Source organism: Apostichopus japonicus, chromosome 8 (genome assembly GCF_037975245.1).
Source record: "Apostichopus japonicus isolate 1M-3 chromosome 8, ASM3797524v1, whole genome shotgun sequence".
Classification (NCBI taxonomy): Eukaryota; Metazoa; Echinodermata; class Holothuroidea; order Aspidochirotida; family Stichopodidae; genus Apostichopus; species Apostichopus japonicus.
Window position 1 is genome coordinate 10,687,501 of NC_092568.1, and position 21,115 is coordinate 10,708,615.

The window sequence follows — 21,115 nt, forward strand, 5'->3', positions numbered from 1 at the left end:
GAATATCGCTTCTTTATTTTTCAACCCTAATTACTCAATCAACTGTAATGTTAAATTTTTAGTTTAATGCAGCATCTGTGGCAATTTCAGTGGAGCAAAACCGGGAGGGGTGGGGTGGGGTGGGGGGGGGGGGGTATAATGGGAGGTGGCTGGAGAAGAGCGATGATTTAACCAAAGACAATGCACAAATCAGGCAATCTTCACACTAACATAAGAACGTCATGCATGTAACTGGTACGACCATGGTATGCGTATAACTATAACCCATAATTGTCAGTTTAATGAAGGGGACTGTGGAGTGGAGAGTGGGGGTGGGGAGTGGGGTGTGGGGTATAGAGTGGGGAGTGGGGACGTAAAACTAGCCCTTGATCTCCCTCTGATGAAACTACTGCCCATAATAGCTCTTTTTGTGTTTGGTAGTGTAAACTCAGGCTTTTAACAATATGCAAATTATAAATACAATTGAAAGGAAGAGCGGCGGGCGTTGAAATGACGTCATTCACATCCGAAATCAACCTAAAACAGCAGCAGCAGAAATAACAGTTACCTTAATGAAGATTTGGGGGGGGGGGGGTCGGGGGATTTTAGGAAGAAGATTGAAAAAGTACTCACAATATAACAACAATCTACATTGCTTGCAAAGTCTTTTTAATTTTTTTTATATCGAATCACAATGAAACGCGTTCTTTTTCTTCTATAAAATATATGTATATGTTTTGTCACAGGTTAAGAGGTTAAGTCTATAAAACAACAATCACAACTTACCTATGTTGTTTACCTGCAGCATAAGCCATTGGTATAGGTGCAAGGCTATCAAAGTCAAGATGGAATTTAATGCACTGTACATATGTGACAGCCTGACAGGTTTATACACTGAGTATAATTAACATCCAAGTGTTTTCATGATAAAATTTTGAATTAAGAGTTTTCGATGTTTTACTAAAGAATATCGGTATATAGTGTATTTATCACCTGCTGTTTACCCGTCTTATCATCCCTGCTTAAGGCTTACTTTATCCCCCAATTCCCCCAACAAAACTTTAGACTTCTCCATCCCCACCTCCACCCCCCCCCTTCACACAACCCCACACCCCCCTCTTCCCCATATACAATGTAACCATTAAACATTCTAGTGCTCACTGACTTTTTGACGCATACGCGTAAAACCGATTCTGCAAAAAGTATTCGATTAATCTTTTTAAATGAATAGCTCATGTTCACATGATATATATATATATATATACTTTACGGTACCACTTGTAAACGAACCGTTACGTACGTTTCTTTATTATTTATTTCTTTCATCATATAAGAATCAATAAATGTACTTTCGATTTTCTGTCTTAGTTCAAGGGCTACTTCATTAATTTTACCACCCAAGTCCGCCTTTTAAATGATCTTAACCAGTCAGTTTATAGATGAGGGCGTAGTTGAATCTTTTCATGATAAGACGACGATACAATGACTGGCCGTAGTGAATTGACCTTTACGATCGCCGAGACGATCTGCTATAACGATGATTTAATCTTTCTTGGGGTCAATGAGGTTAACGTAAAGTTCATCTGGAGAAACCTGTCCCCCGTGGCAATTGGTTCCACCAAACATTACACATTGTTGTACAAACTCTCGTATAGTGTTATCTGTAAGGATTGTCTTATCAGTAAGCTGCGGTTTTAATTTTTATTTTCCCCCCTTAGTTACTTATTTTATGTGAACGCGGGGCCAAGGTAACTCTGTTTATGGTGGACATTTCCGCACTTGTGAGGTATTTTATTAAGGTTATATTGAGGCCGCTTCAAGTTCTAGTTTCGCGAGGCCTTGACTTTCGCCGCCTAGATGGGTTAATTTATGCAAGCGGTCGCGTTAACGCACCAACATTGTCAACAGGTGTAATAGTGGCCCTGTTGATGGTCGAATGGTCAACGGTAAGGTAAATCACCTAGACCCTTGACCGTGTGGTAATGTTGCCGATAGCGCTTTCATATATAGCCTAGATGTATGCAAACGCTGTAAGGCTACTACAAAGGAAATAAAAGACCTTGTCCAGAGTTGAACCAAATCAAATGTAATCAGATATTCTTATCAAGTACTCTTGGCAATTGATATCGAGTCATTGATGTTTGTACAATCTTGACGTCATAATGAAACAGAAATTCCGACACATCGAACTGAAAGGGCGGCCTCTTTTTTATCCCCCTCTGCAAACAGAGTGCGTTTATATATGAAAGGAAGGAAGATCGGTTTAAAAATTAAGTATAAAAGGGCAGAAATCATCATTTTAAGTACTCATTGTCTAAATACCGAAGAAAGTTATGGATTTTTTTTACCTTTTAGGACTTAAGTAAATTAAAAAGAGACAAAAACTCGACCTTAGTATCGTACGACTCTAGTCGAATTGGAAAATCGCCTGAATCGTCGAAAAATGTCCCATCCGCCGCTGGCCTATATACGCTCCTTCATATCTTTTCTGTTATTCTTCTACTGCAGCCTCTGCTTCCCCTACATAGTGCTACCGCTAACCCCTTCTCCCCTGATGTTTCTGTCCCCTTGTTAAAGCGGGGGAGGGTGGAGGCGGGGGTGGGTGGGAGGGTGGGGGGTGCTCTGACTTTGGTTATCATGTCGAATTTCCTACAGAATAAAAACAAGAAGTGAAAAGCTTCACATCACTGTCTCACCCTCACAACACTTCCCTCGGCCATATTTATTTATACACAAATAACAGTGTAACGTGATCAAAGGAGGGGATATATATATTGTATACCATTCGTGGTATATCCACCCTACACATTCTCTTCGCTAACCATCATCTCGTTCAGTTCCCAATGATGTTCTTTGGAGTCTATTGTACTACCTCTCCTTCCCTCTCCTCCCCTCTCCTTCCCTTTCCCCCCTTTCCATCGACTCTCCTCCCCTTCTCCTCTTTTCTCCTCTCCTCTGCCCCTCCCCTCCACTCCCCTCTCCTCCCTTTCCCTCTCATTCCCTTCCCTCTCCTCCCCTCTCCTTCCTTTTCCTCCCCTTTCCATCAACTCTCCTCCCCTTCTCCCCTTTTTTCTCCTCTCCTCTCCCCTCCCCTCCATTCCCCTCTCCCACCTATCCCTCTCCTTCCCTTTCCTCCCCTTTCCATCGACTCTCCTCCCCTTCTCCCCTTTTTCTCCTCTCCTCTCCCCTCCCCTCCCCTCCATTCCCCTCTCCTCCCCTTTCCTCCCCTTGCCATCGACTGTCCTCCCCCTCTCCTCTTTTCTCCTCTCCTCTTTTCTCCTCTCCTCTCCCGACTCCTCGAATCGCCGAAGAGTGCCCTCACAAGTGGATCTGTCATGGATTATTAACAAACAATGGGAATATAACGCATATGACCTCATGGGGAACACGTTTAGAATAGTGACCACACACTCTTAAAATACACGTTAGGTCAATCACACGTGATAGGTTCTAGAGGTAATGTTTGGATTTATTTGCCGGTGTTCGTATGGGGGATACAAAATAAATATTGAAAAAAAGTTATTAACTTCTTATCAAAGGGAAGCGGACATTATTAGTTTATATCCGATTATATAGTGAACAGCTTGTTTGCGGCCATGCATGTAGGTCGGAAACTTTTCGATGCATGTTTAAACTAAAACATCAATATGATAATGCATTTCATGAAAACTTAACCAAATCCGAAAATGTTAAAAATTATGAATAAATTTGAAACGAGAACATTTTTTCTTTATATAGCTAGAATGAAATTCGAACCACTCACTGGCAAGAGGATTACATACCGCGCGCTTAGTTATACCAGGGAGTTGTTTCCATAACAACTTCCTGGTTATACATCAGGATAGTGGCGATTCCTACATGGTCATTGCTATGATGCATGGGGTGCCAGTCAGAAGTCACAGTAAAGTTTGTAAACCTTGTAACCGTGGGCAGGGATGTAGCCAGAAATTTGAAGGGGGGGGGCAGAATTTTAATAGGGGAACGTCTCACAAAAGGGAGCAGCATTACACTTAACGGAGCCCCCATGATGTACAAAGAAAATTTTTGCCCAAAATGACTCCCATGATGAAGGATATAAACACTAATAAGAGTATTACTTGCAGGGCTGGAAAGATTGAGATGGCTCGATTAGCTTCCTTCAACCCTGAAAAGAGGGCTTTAATGGTATTTCCTGCTTTTAGTTAAATTTCAAAGAAGGTACTCAAAGAAGGGGGGGGGTGGGGAGTGATCGCTCCAGTCGGTCCCCTGGCTACATCCCTGACCGTGGGTACCCCCCAGTTTCATCCGATACAATCCAGAGAGCGTCTGGGAAGGGATGTCCAGAAAACTTTGGCATATGATTTATAGTATATTATGAAAATGAACAACGGAAAAATGAGTGACATATTTTCGCTGCTCATTAACATATAACATAAACAAAACAGTTAAAAATAAACAATTAAAACATATCATATAAATTGGTCAAACATTTTGAAACTATATCATAATGTTTTCCTTCCTTTGTTTCTTTTCTTTTTTTTTTTCTAGTAAAATTTAAGGAGGTATAACTTACGAAAGTTGTTCAGGTGAGATTTTTTATTTACAATACCTTTGACGACAAGTTCGAAAAAGTTTGATGGCAATATGTGAAAAAAAGAGGGGGGCAAACAACTGTAACTAATTCGATAAATATGGAGAGAAACAGAAAGGTATTAAGAATGATTGAAAAGTACGTATGTCCATGCCAATTGAGACTAAAGGTGTTATTATCTTAATTAAATCCATGATTCAACATCATCGCTCACCAATGACAAGCAGCAGATATATTGTTATTATTAGTCTTGAACGACGTAAAGGAAGACACACGTTTTTACCAAAATGATGTTATAGGATTTACGGTGCGCAAACTTACCAAGACAAAGGTGGGTCGCGAAAATATATTTCTATGGGTCGCGAGATTTTATTCATGCAGACGTCGGAATTTTTTTTATTTTTATTTTTTATATGTACTAGTTTTCGGAGCTTGCCGACGGAGATCGATAAAGGTTATATTCTTTAACATCATATATAACAGTTGCATATTCCAAGATATAGCTCTCATGCATACTGAGCATCGATTCTGAGAGATGGTGGATAAGTGGGGGTGGGGGAGGGTGCGGCGGGAGGAGAGGGTCGTCTCAAAGTATATACTTGGGGGAGGGGGAGAGGGAAAGGGAAATAAGCCAGAAGCTGAAGTTCAAGCATGACAAAAGTTATGTATCGATTTATATATATTTACTTATTTATCAATTTATTTATTCAAAACCTCTCCCTAAATTCAGCCGTAACGAGAATCTCACTCTATTGATAGCAATCCTGTACCAATGTTTATCTTTTTTTTCATTTTCTTTGTCTCTTTCACGTTCTTTGTGTGTGAAAGTTTCCTTTTAGGTAAATACTGAAAGCATATACATAAATATATATACATAAATAAAGAGAAACATTTTCTCACATGACTGCACTGATCAGTTGATAACGATCTCTTTTCTTCTCTGTTTGGTTTTCTGCGTCGCGCTTCTCGCTATCTCTCCACCTCTCATTATATCCTGCTAATAACTATATTATCATCATCATGATAATTCTGATCTGGTCAAGGAAGTTATTAAAGGTTCACTTCACACAACCTACTTTTTCAGATAAAGCTTGTTCTGTCAAAGGCTAAAATTATCCTGGCTCGTTGACCACTGATGTGTGCGTTGCATCTTAAAGAGTTACATATATTTTAATGGAACAAAATGAAGGAAAAAAAATACATTTTACACACACATATACATATAATATACATATAATATATATATATATATATATTTATTTATTTTTATATTTTTATAAATATATGTATATATATATATATATATATATATATATATATATATATATATATATATATATATATATATATATATATATATATATATATATATAAATATGCATAAATTTCAATGATTTGACGGACTTACTTAACGATTAATGGTCCAGTGGCTTCTGTCACCTAAACTCATATATAGATAAACTCATTAGATTCTGATTATTGATGTTATCTTTAAGGCATGGGTAGGCAGGAAGCAGCCCTCTAGACCCTTAAGCATCTTACGTAGTTCATTGGTTTTCATTCATGCATTGTCCATCCGAGCAACTGTGCTCACTGCTTGATCACAGTGAACTGGGTGGGGTGGAGGAGCGGGGAGGTGGAGAGAGAGAGAGAGAGAGGTGGAGGTGGAGGACGGGCAAGGCCGCAAGGGGTTGGAAAGGTCCGTCGTGTGGGGCGTAGATATGTATGAAGGGTTGCATTCTTGCATTCCATTGCTCTCCCAAGCATGTTCGACGATGATGATAGGTAAAATTAAGAGGAGCCGGGATCAATATTGGACATAAGTATAAGTGACATATAGTTGATGGTGACGTGAGTTAAAGTGATTTGTTGATTTTATTACTTCTAAGCCTCAAATTGACTCAACTGTGCATGTTTTTATACAGATAGAGGACAATTTAAAAGAAGTGAATGTATATTGTTATATAAAATGAAAAGTTGACGTTGAATTTCTTGTTTTTTTTTAAAACTTTTTACTCACGAATTGCTTTACAGTTCAACCTTCATTCACAAAATTGTCTTTATCTTATTGTGTATTTAATAACATTTCATTACAAATATTTGGAAATTTGGAAATTAACACTCCCTTTCTTTTGAGAAGTGTTTTGCTTTTTGTGCCGCTGGCTCCCCCTCCCACACACCTCCCACACACACACACGCACGCACCCACACACACCTTCCGTCCTCCTCTTTCTCCTCCTTGATATTTTGGTTATTATGCAGGACTCCCCCCTCCCCCTCCCCCCAATATCCATGAGTTTATACAATGTATAAATACTCCTCCGCAAGAAGCAACATAAGCTGCCCCGACTTGATCGTATGTCCCCTTATACTTGAATTTCTGACAAGTATAAGCTTATTAAAAAAACATCAGAACATTTACGCAGCTTGATAATGCATAACGTTATAACGCAACGCAAAATACGACTTTTTGTTTCAAAGAAAACGATGAATATATAATTGCCAAGCAGTCAATGGATGTGGAAATACAGTACTATGTTGACACTAATATTATGTAAGGTAGTCAATGGATGTGGTAATACAGTACTATGACGATACTAATATTATGTAAGGTAGTCAATGGATGTGGTAATACAGTACTATGACGATACTAATATTATGTAAGGTCTTCATTAAATAGAATATTGTCAAGGAATATCAACCAAGCGCCTTTCTAGTTTCCAAATTTCAGCGACGTGCGTATCCCGAGACTGTCGAATAAATAGCCAATTTTCAAACCGAACAATAGAAAGTACACCATCCACACCTTGAAACGTATGCTTAAAACGTAATCAATAATGAAACTGGCACATTGCACTTTTTTTAAGCCAAATTGTTGTCCATCAGTCTGGTTACTCAGTTAATACTTGATTAGACACGCACACAATGAAATATATTCAGATATGATTTCAAAGAAAACTCCGTGGGTGTTAAAAAGTTTCATCTTCGATATAAATTATAGTCACCACTGATTTTACTTAAACGTTGTATATTAGACGGAACAATGAACAAGAATAGCCGATAAAAAAATCTAAAAAAAAAATCGTGTATGCTAAAGAAATGAAGACTGTTTTAAAAAACGCTTCCATATCAAGGTTATTATTTGTCAAATTAATAACTAGACCGACTATCCTATTTCTGTTGGTTCAAGGTTACACGCAGATTAGATAATCAATCATATTTTATCCCCCCCTTCCCCCCACTTTTTTTGTTTTGTTTGTTCTTTTTCTGGTCTATTTTTTTTCCTCATAATTTCCTCCTCTGGTTCTCTCACGCCATGCCTATAGGACAAGGGGAGGTTGGAGACGCTTTTAATAGGATAACAAAACTCAAAAGTAACGAGGGAAAATGCTGTACAAACGGCACCTGGGATAATATTAACTTGTTTTATTATTATAGTATTAATATCATTATTATATCGTTCTATTATAACAAAGTAAACCTATTACATAGAGAACGTAGACAGGAACTTGTGCACAGAAAGTTTTACGTCAGAGCAACTAATCAACCACAAGAAAGTTTATTGAAACATAAATTGGAATTTATGATGGATCTTTTTGGAAAGTGGGCTAATAGTATACGAAGTATACCGGTATATACCATACAAATATTTAGGATGCGTTATAGTTATATAGGCTTATCCTTGTTTCGTTAAGGCGTGTATCATCTGTACAAAAGAATTACTTTTACGAACCCGAGGGTTTATCTACTCTCTTTGTGGTCAGGGCTTTTGCTATAACATGATATGCATCAGTTAATTAGTTTTGACAAAGAATAAGGGAAGAATTAAGAAAGAGTCTAAAGATTGTAGATGTGTTCATCAGCATCCTAGGATAATAGGAAAATAAAAGAAAAAAAATCAATCGCTAGAAGGTGAGAAAGTACACAATAATATTTTTTTTATCAAAATATTTTATGAATTAAATCCGGTATTAACACGGTATAGAGACATACCTGCGTAAGTTACTGTAAAACACACGGGCATATATAGGAAACGTATATTGGAAGGTTTGATTTAATTAATGGCGGTTTACTTTGATAGAGTGAATGGTATAATATTAATCAAGTAATATATATATTTTTTATAACAACCCAAAGAAGAAAGAGAATCCTAATAGTTTAGCTTGACGAGGGTGTGTTTGTGTTTGTGTGTAGGGGCGGGACGGGGTGGAGGGTGGGGTTGGAGTCCCCCCCCCCAACCCTTCTTAATTGAAAGGAAGCCGTTAAGGCAGAAGAGGTTCTTCTCCAAACATATTTCTGTTTGGCTTTGTCTTGATTGGTTTTTACTTTCTAATTCTTTTGTTTTTGCCGCTCATGCGCATGCACGCATCGACCGCATAAAGTCGTCCTCTCGTGGGCAGAATTGGACAACAATTGACACTGCTCGTGTACACGTAGGCGTAGCAGGCGTGGGGCTGGTTGGGGGGGGGGGGTGCTGCAGCCCCCAACCAATACTACTGAAAGAAAAATAAATTGCAATGATGTGACTAAAGGAAATTTATCTTCAAAAAAAAATTGTAGCGATTTCCCCAAAATTCTAACCAATATGGAAGGGTAATAACACGGCAAATGATTGTATGTAATTGGCATGCGATTTAATAACCTATGCATGCCTGTATGATATGGGTACGCGCGAAACATTTTGGTTATATTTTGCTGGCAAGTCGTTACAGCCCCCCCCCCCCCCAAATCAAATTGGGCTCCTACGCATATGCGTGTACATTTTATAGCCTACTATAAGTAAAGATATGTGAATCGTGGGTGGGGTAAGAATATATGCACAGACTATACCCACCCATCTTGTGCCACTAGGCTTCTCTGCAAATAAGTCCCCTGGGCCGTTCCGTAGATTTGCTTTCTTGCCTTCTATGGATAGGGTTGTGTAAGATCGAAGGGTAAGTTAAAACAATATAAGATATGCCTGTCAAATTGCAAAGGGCTAAAAGTTTCAGAAGGGGTGGGGGAGGGTGGGGATATGGTGGGGTGGGTGTGGGGTGGGAGGGTGGGGGAGTGACATAGTAAAGCGTAATCTATAAGACCGTTCACCTCGCTTTAGAGATAGGGATTGAAAGTCAATATTTGATGGTAAAATTATTTTGTTATAGAGCTCACTTTTTGGTTATGTCTTGCTTGTGTTTCTTTCACAAAGGATCTCGTAATATATTTGTAAGTATGATGGTTTTTCCACAAGTCATGTAAACTCATATCAAATATGATCTGTTAAACCAGACAAAATGGCATGATTTTATTACGATATGTATAGTTCTTTAACACATTAAAGATGTATCATAAATAAAGAATATACTTGTATTGTTATCACAAATACAAGATATTTGAATAAGACGAATTACTTGAATAATAAATTGCAATTATATTTTTCAAGTAGACCCTTTTTTCAGTTGGCAAGAACTTCGAGTAACTCAAGAAGCTTTTTTAGATTCTAAATTTTATGTCGCCCGGGGTAGTTTCTTTCTAGGCATGATCATGGTATATATTCAACCTAACCAAACTTCAAATTATCTAAAACAAATTCCATGTATAAAAGTTCACTTATATTTGTTTCATTATTTGAAAAGAACAAAAGTTACAACGCTCATCATCATCGTCATCGTCATCGTCATCGTCATCGTCATCGTCATCGTCATCGTCATCGTCATCGTCATCATCATCGTCATCATCATCGTCATCATCATCATCATCATCATCATCATCATCATCATCGTCATCATCATGATCATCATCATCATGATCATGATCATCATGATCATGATCATGATCATGATCATGATCATCATCATCATCATCATCATCATCATCATCATCATCATCATCATGATCATCATCATGATCATCATCATCATCATCATCATCATCATCATCATCATCATCATCATCATCATCATCATCATCATCATCATCATCATCATCATCATCATCATCATCATCATCATCATCATCATCATCATCATCATCATCATCATCATCATCATCATCATCATCATCATTATTTCCATACTTATTGGCTTGTCGGGACAAATTTGACTTTAGGGTTAAAAATATATACGAGTTAAATTTGTTATTCAAGTTGTGATTAATATTGCGATACGAAAATATTGTATGGGCCGAAGAATTGTAAAGAAAAGAAATAAATTCATTAATAAATGGCTGGTTAACATTAATTTGATGTTAAAAAAAATAAACAGGAGGGTGGTATGTAGGCTGCAATCTTATGTTTAAATAAAACTAAAAAACGATGATTTTCAAGGAATCTCTCCTTGTCGACTGCCCTCTCAAACCTATAACGACTATTTCTCAAACGTAGATTGTAATTAATCACGCAAGAACATAATCTTTTGTTTTCACCTAATGAAGGTTAATAACCATTTAATGAATTTCTCCCAACTCTAAATTATTCGTCGCCCGTACACTCTCCATATGGACTCAAATATTAATCAGATTTACAAAGAGTAGATTTTAGATTTTCAAATTTTTCTTGCCCATTCGAAATTAGCTTGAACTAGGACAGTTAGTGACCTACAATTATAGGATTTTTAGTATCAAATTTATGTCAACGAAAAGTTATCAAAACAAACCCAAATGGATCCTTTCAAGCAATTCTCTGCATTCTGTTAAAAAAATATATAAAAAAAACAACAGAAAAACAAGTGTGGTAAAATTGGTGCAAATGCTGACCTTACGCACCAAATTTCTGAGTGACTATGAAGGATTTAGACGGTCTCTTTTCAGAGAAAAGTTTAAAAACTTTGTAAATGGCATAGTAATGTATACATGGTACTGGTACTCTAGTGCAGCCTTGAAGTAAGTCCGCACATGGTACTCTTATTCAAGTGATGTAATGTAAATAAAATCTTATATAGCGCACAACGCGCGATGCATCTGTGCGCTTTACAAACAATCTAGAATATACAGTGACATAAAACAGTAAATACATAAAACAGTAAATTCATATACTATATGCAGATATTTACAGTGAATATGAGATCGAAAAACCATTAAAAGCACTGATGAATAGTAAAGCGATAAAGCAGATTGACTTTATATAGTAACCTGTACTCTGGCCTCTTGTACTCATACTCGGGGCATTTGGAGCAGTATCGTAAAAACACTGAGTACAAACATATGATCTCGTGCTTATAGATTCTGGTACTCGTAAACAGTCGTACTCAGAACGAGGGCCCCTAAATAAATAGAGAACACAGTTACTGTAAATCTTACAGTTTTTCACCACAGTAAAAACTGGATCGTGCTATTATTCGGTAGCATGTGCTATTAGGATTACAGTAAGAACTGAGGATATGTGTAATCCCAACAAATCCAGTTCTTTGGGATTTGTTGGAATTACAAATATCCTCAGTTCTTACTGTAAACTTAATACATAGGCGTACGGGACCATTTCAGTTTGGGGGGGCAGAACTTTTTGTGCCCGAAAGTTCCCGTGACACTATCTAAGCGGAGCGCCACCATCGGTTGGCGCGTAGCGTACAAGAAAATTTTTGGCACACAATGCCTCTCAGATTGCCGGAAACGGCACTTCTGAGGCCTTGCAAGTTGCATCTAAACATTCTTTATTTTATAATCTCACGTTTTAGAAATTTACACTTCCCCAAAAATTTGGTAAATTAGAAGAAGAAAAAATGGTAACATCACTTTGAAGGGGAAAAATGGGACAGTATAATTTTTAAGCTCCTATTTAGTTACCTTATTTATTATTTTAACACAGTACTGAGCTACCTCCAGAAAAACATACATTGTTCAACGACACGTAGGCGGGATAATGTCGCTGTGTCGGGTGAGACTGCAATTTGTCTCACAAAATAGTATAAAATATAACAAACAATATGATAAACCTGTACTTCTAGGCTCGTAGGCACCCCCCCCCCACCGTCCATGAACAAGAATACGTTTCTTATATACACTCATGTTGGGGATGTCCAGGTCAAGGGCGGCGGAAGCACTTTTAATCTTGGGGGGGGGGGGGCACCGACATCAAAGGGCACTTTGCAGATATTCGATTGGACTGATGCAGCCTTATAGCCTTTAGTACCCCTTATAACTCTTATTGTATTATCTTATTTGTGTAAACACATCACTCCATCAACGCCCCCCCCCCCCCCCAAAGGAAAATATGCATACTAGCACTGCAATATCCAATGCGCAATTTGGGAAACAAAGAACAAGTTTTCTTTTGAGACAAAATGAGGTGAAATCATGCTAGTTGCTAATGTAGGAATCTTCCGAATTAGAGTTTTTTTCTTGTTAATATCTTAACAAATCTTTTCCATTCGAAATAGCTTTGAGTTTGACCCACAGAAATTCATTAAAAGTCACGAGCTTAGCCAGGACTTGCAAAGTTGTATGCACGACCATCTGAGCGGAGCGCCACCATTGGTTGGCGCGGAGCGTACTAGAAAATTGTTGGTTTTACAAAGCCCTCAGATGGCCGGAAACGGCCCTTCCCGAGTGCTCATTCTGGTTCCATGGCCTCTTGCTAACTTGAGGCACCTCAATTTTTATGTAGACAAAAGGCACATTTTTAACCTGAGGAAAAGTGGGGGGCACGTTCCCCCTGTGCCCCCCGGTTCCGCCGCCCTTGGTCCAGGTATACAATTGACTAGTTAGAAAAAAAATTGATTTCAAAAAGCGTGGTAGCCCAGATGAACTGCGCTTACGGTGGTGTTACACGAAAATATTCGGGCATCATGATGCTAAATAAAGAAAATCATGGAATTGTCGGGCAAAAATTTGAAAAAGATTCGGGCAAGCTACTGCATATTTATATATATATATATATTTCCAGAGGACAAGAAATTCGGGCAAAAGTCCTTAACAATTCGGGCAGCCTAAAAGGAGAATATATATATATATATATATTTTCTCCTCTTAGGCTGCCCGAATTTTTCAGGACTTTTGCCCGAATTTCTTGTCCTCTGGAAATTTGGGGGGGCAGTCTGCCCCCCCTGCCCCCCCCCGCCTCGTACGCCTATGACTTAATAGCACATGTTACCGATTTATCAGATTTGTCAGAACGATCCAGTATTTACTCAAGTACAAAACATTAGATTTACAGTAGTTACTGTAATCTCTATGTAAATCGGCTGCAATTCTATACCTGTCCCATTCGTACTCAATATGTTGTACTCGAACCTAAGTCTATACTTTCTCAGATTGGAGAAATGATATGTATAGGACTTAGATATAATAATTATTTTAGACGATAAAATACAAGTACACAGACCCCCTCCAAACCACCTTACTCCCTCTCCCTCCCCCGCTCCCGGACATATATTAGGCAATTTATGTATCTATACCTCACAGCCTGGATGTATATCATCCTCCGAATGAGAACAAGTTCCGACAACTTTTTGGTTGACAAATTATCATGCTTCTCCTTGTCCTGTCAAATTCGCATGATTTTAAAGAAAATTATCGCTCTGACACGAAGGAACGCGGGGGAGGGGAGGGGATGGGAAGGGGGTTGCTACTCCCTCCTATGTTGAAGCACCTAAAGGTAAGCAACAAATCTTCCGATGAGACGGACAGTTCAGAAAATAGTGATAATGGCAGCTTGGCTTACAAATTATGTTGGTGGAGTTATCCGTTTAAAAAACATAAAAACCCTTTTCATATACCCCGATGAAAAGAACTGCAGGTAGGCCTACACTATTTATATAACAGTATCGTATAGGAAGCTTACACAATTTGGAAGGATAGGAGGGTGGGGTGGGGGGGAGGCAGAAAGCCGATGGGCTTTGGGGAGCTTCTCTTAGACTAATTATATTTCGTTAGGTACCCCAACGGACGACTATGGCATGCAATTCTAGCCGTCTTGTAAAGTTTTCAGCAACGTTATTTCATGTGTGTTATATCCATTGCTATAATACCGTATTTTTTTTTTTTTTTTTTTGGTTAGCCTATCTGGTCTTCACTATAGAAGCTCTAATCAATTGGCTAAAAAAAGATCTATATTTGCATTTAAAATTATATGACAATCAACTTTATTCAGCCTTATCTGTTTCTAATTAACATATAGGCCTACATTAAATAGGCTAACATGTATAAACAGAAGAACGGGAACATCGTTCCATTCTTGCCGTAGTCAGGAAATTCATTGATTGTTTTTTACTTTTTACATTTTCTCCCCGCTCACCGTGACATAAGCTTTATCTTCTTTTTCCCCCTTTTTTATTGATCAGTGACAGACTCTATCACTGCTATTGTTATAGCCTAGTTCTTTTTCTTTGTTTTTACTGAAATTATCTCAATTTCAAGATAACACGCTACACTCATTATTATAAAAGAAACTATTAAATATATTCATGTAAAAGTAACTTTTTTTAACCGTTTCTTAATCAATTCTTTTCTCTTTTTATCTCCATTTACGCATCTCTTTTCTCATCTTTATTTCGCTAAATTAGTTAAGCGTCATGCGTGATGATAAAATACCAAGCAACGGGGGTGATTGAACTATTATCTTCCCTCCATTAGACAAGTCAAAACAATTAGTTAAACAAAACATTCACACCGTTATATGAATGCGGTTAGCGGCACCTTCATGATCACAAAAGTTCATTCTTATCAGCGGTGTGGTGCGTTTCACGCCTCCTTCCCTCGAGTGGATACCGCGCTTAGGAAAGACGCTAGCGAAACCTTAAGCGGCATTAAATTGATTTGTCGCGCAGGGGAATCTTCTAACAGTCTAACAGTTTTAAAGAGCTTCCTTGAAACAAGGCCCAAATAAGCTCAAGTTGACTTCAATCAGAAAAATTACACTTTTAAAGCTTGAAGTCGGTAGCTTATGTCGGTGTAATATACACTTGTTTTCGCCAACGTGTGGGTTGGGGCAAAGCGAAGGTGGTGGGGGGCGGGGATAGGGGAAGAGTAAAGGTTGAATTGAAGGAATGATGCATTGTATTGTATGTTAACCCGGAGGTATAGATATGCCCATTGTTCGTATATAAAATAAAATAAATCCAATTACTATGTTTCGCTTATGACACCGTTTTATAAAGTCACCCTTAAATACTTGTGTTCTGTGTTCAATTACACACATCTCTTTCATATTTAAGATATACTATTTGGGCTAAGTGAGTACGTCGTTTCCACAAAGACTTATTTTATTTTTCCACAAGACAAGTAAATGACGGGAACTGACCAAGATTTAAAATATGATATACTGACCATTAACTTGAACGATGTTGGACCGTAGTCCTTCTTCTCTCCTTCCCACACACAGGTGTGTATATAATGGTAGCGTATTGTATTTAGCATTGCAATGGCTGACAAAATATGTTGCGTATACAATAATAGTCATAACGACTATGTATGTCATGTCGCGTTATTCAATAGGACCTATATGTGTTAATCATAGTATTAACACCCCTCCCCCCTCCCCCAAACACCCGTACAAAATGTTATAGTTGTGCCTCTGTAAAGATTTGGAGCTAGGAAGTTACGAGAAGAGAGGAGTTGAGGGAGTGGATTGGGCGGTGTAAATCTTAGAGCTATAGTTATATTTGTTATAAATTATGTTATAATTATGTTATAAATATGTTATAGGCCTATGTTATAAATATGTTATAAATAAACATGTTATAAATATGTTATAAATTATGTTATAAATAAATGTTATAAATTATTCCTTATTAAGACATTAATTATATTTTCATTTATGTGTTTACTTTTTTTCTTTGGGAGTCATTTACTTTGCTCAGCCTGTATTGGCTTTTTAAAGGACTTCCCCTCACATTTATATATTTGTTACCTGTGGAAAATCAAATAAACAAACAAATATTTGTATAAAATAACTTACCGGCACTAACTTGGACATATGACTTTCTAAGAACCTTTCTAAGGATTGTGGTGATTTACGTTCGTTGTGTTAGTAAAAGGTTCCAAACATCTTTTTATTTTCTATTGTAACCTATAAAGACGGAGTAAGAACAAAAATTCAAGATTATCAGTTTGTATAAATGGTGTACATTTCTTTTTCGCGGAACTGCATCTAGGCGATAAATACATCATACCACACTATATATCAATGTACAAATCATACATACAACTCTTTTGTTCAACTTCCTGGCAATCGGAACTTTCCTTTTCTCACCTTTTCCCCAAAATTTCGATCGCAAATAAAAAAAGAAAGAAAAACAAACATTTACTTTAAATCAGAATGCTTTGTATCATCACGTGACAACACTGCCATCATTATTCTTAAATGCTTTGTTTTCCTCTTTTCAAAAAAAAAAGTTATTTTGATATTCCTTTTTACATTTTTTGGTATAAAGAAAGGCCTAATTAAAATACCATAAATCAAGAGAATATTTTGCACATTTTTTCTTTTCGACGGTCAATCGCAGGCACGTCTTAGATATGCGATAAATAATAAATCGATATCATTACTATAAATGCGTGACTGAGGTGCGGGGCGCTTTCTATGTATCACTTTAGTATTCGTTAATCATAAGTCAACGTTATACGGGCAACGCACTGCAAATTAAACGGCTTTACCGCGACAGGCGGACAACAACGGGTGCTAGTCGACGCAGCCTTTTGGGGCTTGCGTCAGTCGAAAGTGTGAATCAATTAGGACTCATTTCTGTTCGAAGGTGTCGGCTTCCTATTACCAATCCAAATGATCCCTTTTTAAGTAACTGTGACGAGCGCTTCTGTCATTTTTTAGCTTCATTACACACGCTGTCCAAATTCGCAGGTGCGTCGATTCTAATAGATCACAAACTTGTTAAGCGATTTGCCAAGGGATAAAAAAAAAAAAAAAAAATTATCTTTCATCTTCGTGAGAAATGCTTTTTCTTCTTTTGCTTGTGTCCCGAAAGAATAAACTAACACGAGAGAGAAATCTCGTTTTCTCAAATATTACACATAGTTGTAAAATTTTTACTTACACGGTTTGAGATATGTCACAGGGGTGCTATTTAAGATAGGCACATGTAATAATAACCTTGAAAGTTGTTAATTAATTCAGTCAAAGAGGGCGCTCTCTTTTAAAATCTGCCAGATTGAGAAAACTGGGTGGAAAGTATACGGTCTGACAAGTTATAGAGTGCACCAGATACACATAGAGAACACAGTAACTACTATACATCTGTAAATTTTGTGCCATTGTAAAACCGGGATCGTGCTATTAATCGGTAGCATGTGCTATTAGGATTACAATAGGAACTGAGGATATGTGTAATTCCAACAAATCCAGTTGTTGGGATTTGTTGGGATTACACATGTCATATATACTCAGTACTTACTGTAAACCTAAAGCACATGCTACCGATTTATCATATTTATCAGCACGATCCACAGTAGTTACTGTAATCTGTGTGCGAATCGGTTGCAGAGTATGGCAAGCCATTTGGGACAAACACCGCATAATATATCCGGGTATTAATTTTAATAAATACGCGTAATAAATTCGAATATATTCGCGTATATATTATTAGCCAATCATAAGGCTTAAATATATCCGCGTATTAATATCGAATATAAACACGTGTTAATTTGTCATACTTAGAAATTACAACAACATATGCCAATATGCTACCAATGATGTTATATGTACGGTATGACGTCATGCACACATATACGAGCGACAATTAAGCACAGAAAACAAAAAATAAAATCGAAAATTAAAATAATTCGAGTCGAAGGAAACTTAAAGGAAATACAAACACAATCGTGGACCAATCCTGTCCCTTTTGTCGGAGATATCAATGCTTGAAAGTTGAGTCAGTGGCTGAAATTATGTCGAAGTGTGATGTCATATACCGGTAGGTGTTATATACAGCAAATATACAAATATATACAAATATATATATACAAATATATATAAATATATAAAAATATATACAAATATAAACAAATATACCAGCAAATATACAGCCTAGATGGAGCTCAATTTCTAATCAGGTTAACAGACAAAAACCTCAGCTAGTTACACATAGTTTGTTTGTAACATTGTATAATTAAGTTTACTACTAATGTTACTATAATTGTAACAAATAAATCTTGTATGTTACGTAACATCAGGTACTGGTGTATGTCTCGTGCACTTAAATTGCACCATACTGTGTTCGCCGCACGTCTAATGAACAAATCGTGTATTAACTATTGTTATTGTTCAAACTGTAATCTTTGTATGTTATGTAAAACCGGACAGTCTTTGGCCCTATATACTCCACCAAAGAGTGTGGAGGATTCCAGGAGCTTCGCCTTTGGATCCTATACCAAGAGGTGTAGAAGTGGCTAAGGTTAAGAAACACTGCTTAAAGAGCAACTGGAGGCCTATTAAATGCACTTAAAAAATTATCGATACTCGACATACAAAGATGTAAAAAAAAAAGTTCGTTGAAAAGAGGGCGGCATATCAAAACTGTAATGAACAGATACCGGTAACCAACTTTTTCTTTTAAATGCTGGCGCCCTTTACCATGACTAAATACTTGTCGAAGATTATTTTTTTAAACAAACGTCACCCAAGATAGAGAAACTGGGCAAGACAACGAAAATGTTCCCATTTTCAGGGGCGTAGCGAAGGGGTTTTTGTTGGGGGTGTGGAGAATTTGATTTGCCGACGGATCTGGAAGTGGTGACTGAAATGGGGGAGGGGTCTAAGGGGAGGGGGTGTCCCCCTCCCCTTTGGAAAATTTTTAGTTTTGAAACGTCCTTAGATGCAATCTGATGTATATTTTAAGTCAAATTTGATTTGCCGACGGATCTGGAAGTGGTGACCGAAATGGGGGAGGGGTCTAAGGGGAGGGGGTCTCCCCCTCCCCTTTGGAAAATTTTTAGTTTTGAAACGTCCTTAGATGCAATCTGGTGCATATTTTAAGTCAAATTTGATTTGCCGACGGATCTGGAAGTGGTGACTGAAATGGGGGAGGGGTCTAAGGGGAGGGGGTCTACCCCTCCCCTTTGGAAAATTTTTAGTTTTGAAACGTCCTTAGATGCAATCTGGTGCATATTTTAAGTCAAATTTGATTTGCCGACGGATCTGGAAGTGGTGACTGAAATGGGGGAGGGGTCTAAGGGTAGGGGGTCTACCCCTCCCCTTTGGAAAATTTTTAGTTTTGAAACGTCCTTAGATGCAATCTGGTGCATATTTTAAGTCAAATTTGGCACGGAAGAAGCTCCCGTTCTCCTTTTCTCTATTCAGCTATCCTTCTTTCTTCCCCTTCCGCTCTCTTCACCTTTTCTCCTTTTGCCGACAGACCCAAAATTTGCCGACAGCGACCAAATTATTGGGGGGGGTGTGACACCCCCCCACACCCCCCCCCCCGCTCGCTACGCCCCTGCCCATTTTATTTGGTGGTGGCTATGACAATACTATAACGAACAGACATTTGTCATGAAGAGGGCAGGTTTAATCAGCCAGATGAGTGGATATTCCGTCGAATAATATTCCACTCCTCCCACACATCAACAAAAACAAACGAAAAAGGGATAAACCCTCTGCCTCCATAAAATCCTATGATGTATATGAACACAGAGTGTGATGACTATCGTTGACTTCACATATTTGAAAGTCAACGAACGTACCATCTTTTGTTTTTCTGGGGAATTATGTTTTCGAATGGCGTCCTCCACTTATGACGCTTACGTACCCCTTTTGTTTCTTCGAAAGTACAGGTGTTTCCCTTTTGAACTGTTCGTCCGTCAGTTTTATTGAGTTGCTTTCAGCTCTATCCCTGCAGCTTTCGTTTATGTGTAAAGTGATGTTAAATATTATTTGAAGACGTGGCATAGCCTATATTTTGTTAACCGAAATTAGACTAAAAATGGTGTTCTTGTTGATTTTTCTTGAAGAAAAAGTTATCAGAAGAAAACCAATAGTTTTAATTTGGGACGTTGAGATTGTTGACGATTACACTTATATGTTTTATATTTAACTATAATACAACAATTACGGTACTTAACGAAGGCCCGGTCATGCTTAGGCTAGCATTTTTAACCAGCAATATATATATATAAATATATTTATATATATATATATATATATATATATATATATATATATATATATATATATATATATATATATATATATATATATATATATATATATATACCGAAACATTGACGTACAAAACTCGTCAAACCAGTTCCAAAAGGGTACCATTGGTTACTGAATTCCACCCTGGTCTCCCACCACTGGCTAATATCATTCAGAAGAACTTTCACCTACTTCAAGGCACCGAACGCCTGAAATCAGTATTCCCAGAATTACCTGTCATCGCCTTTACAAGACCCAACAACCTACGGGATATCTTAGTTCGGGCATCCTTTCGGGATGACACCCCATTAGGGGAAAGCAACAGAAACTACAGGATCATCGCCCTGTACACAAAATTGCAAAACGTGCTCACTTGTCGATTCGACCGGGGCCTTTCAGAGCAACCAAACCAAACGCACGTTCCAAATTCGGCACAAAATTAACTGCCTATCCAAAAATGTCATTTACCTCATCTACTGCAATATTTGTAACTTACAATACATTGG

General features: G+C 37.7%; 1 long non-coding RNA gene across 1 annotated transcript in view; it reads right to left on the reverse strand.

Moving 5' to 3' along the window:
* LOC139970598 (uncharacterized) overlaps window positions 1-21,115 on the reverse strand; it is a 49,817-nt gene that overhangs the window by 21,747 nt on the left and 6,955 nt on the right. Inside the window, exon 2 of the long non-coding RNA XR_011794178.1 lies at window positions 16,419-16,529. This is a non-coding gene — a long non-coding RNA (uncharacterized lncRNA). The remainder of the gene's footprint in view (window positions 1-16,418; window positions 16,530-21,115) is intronic.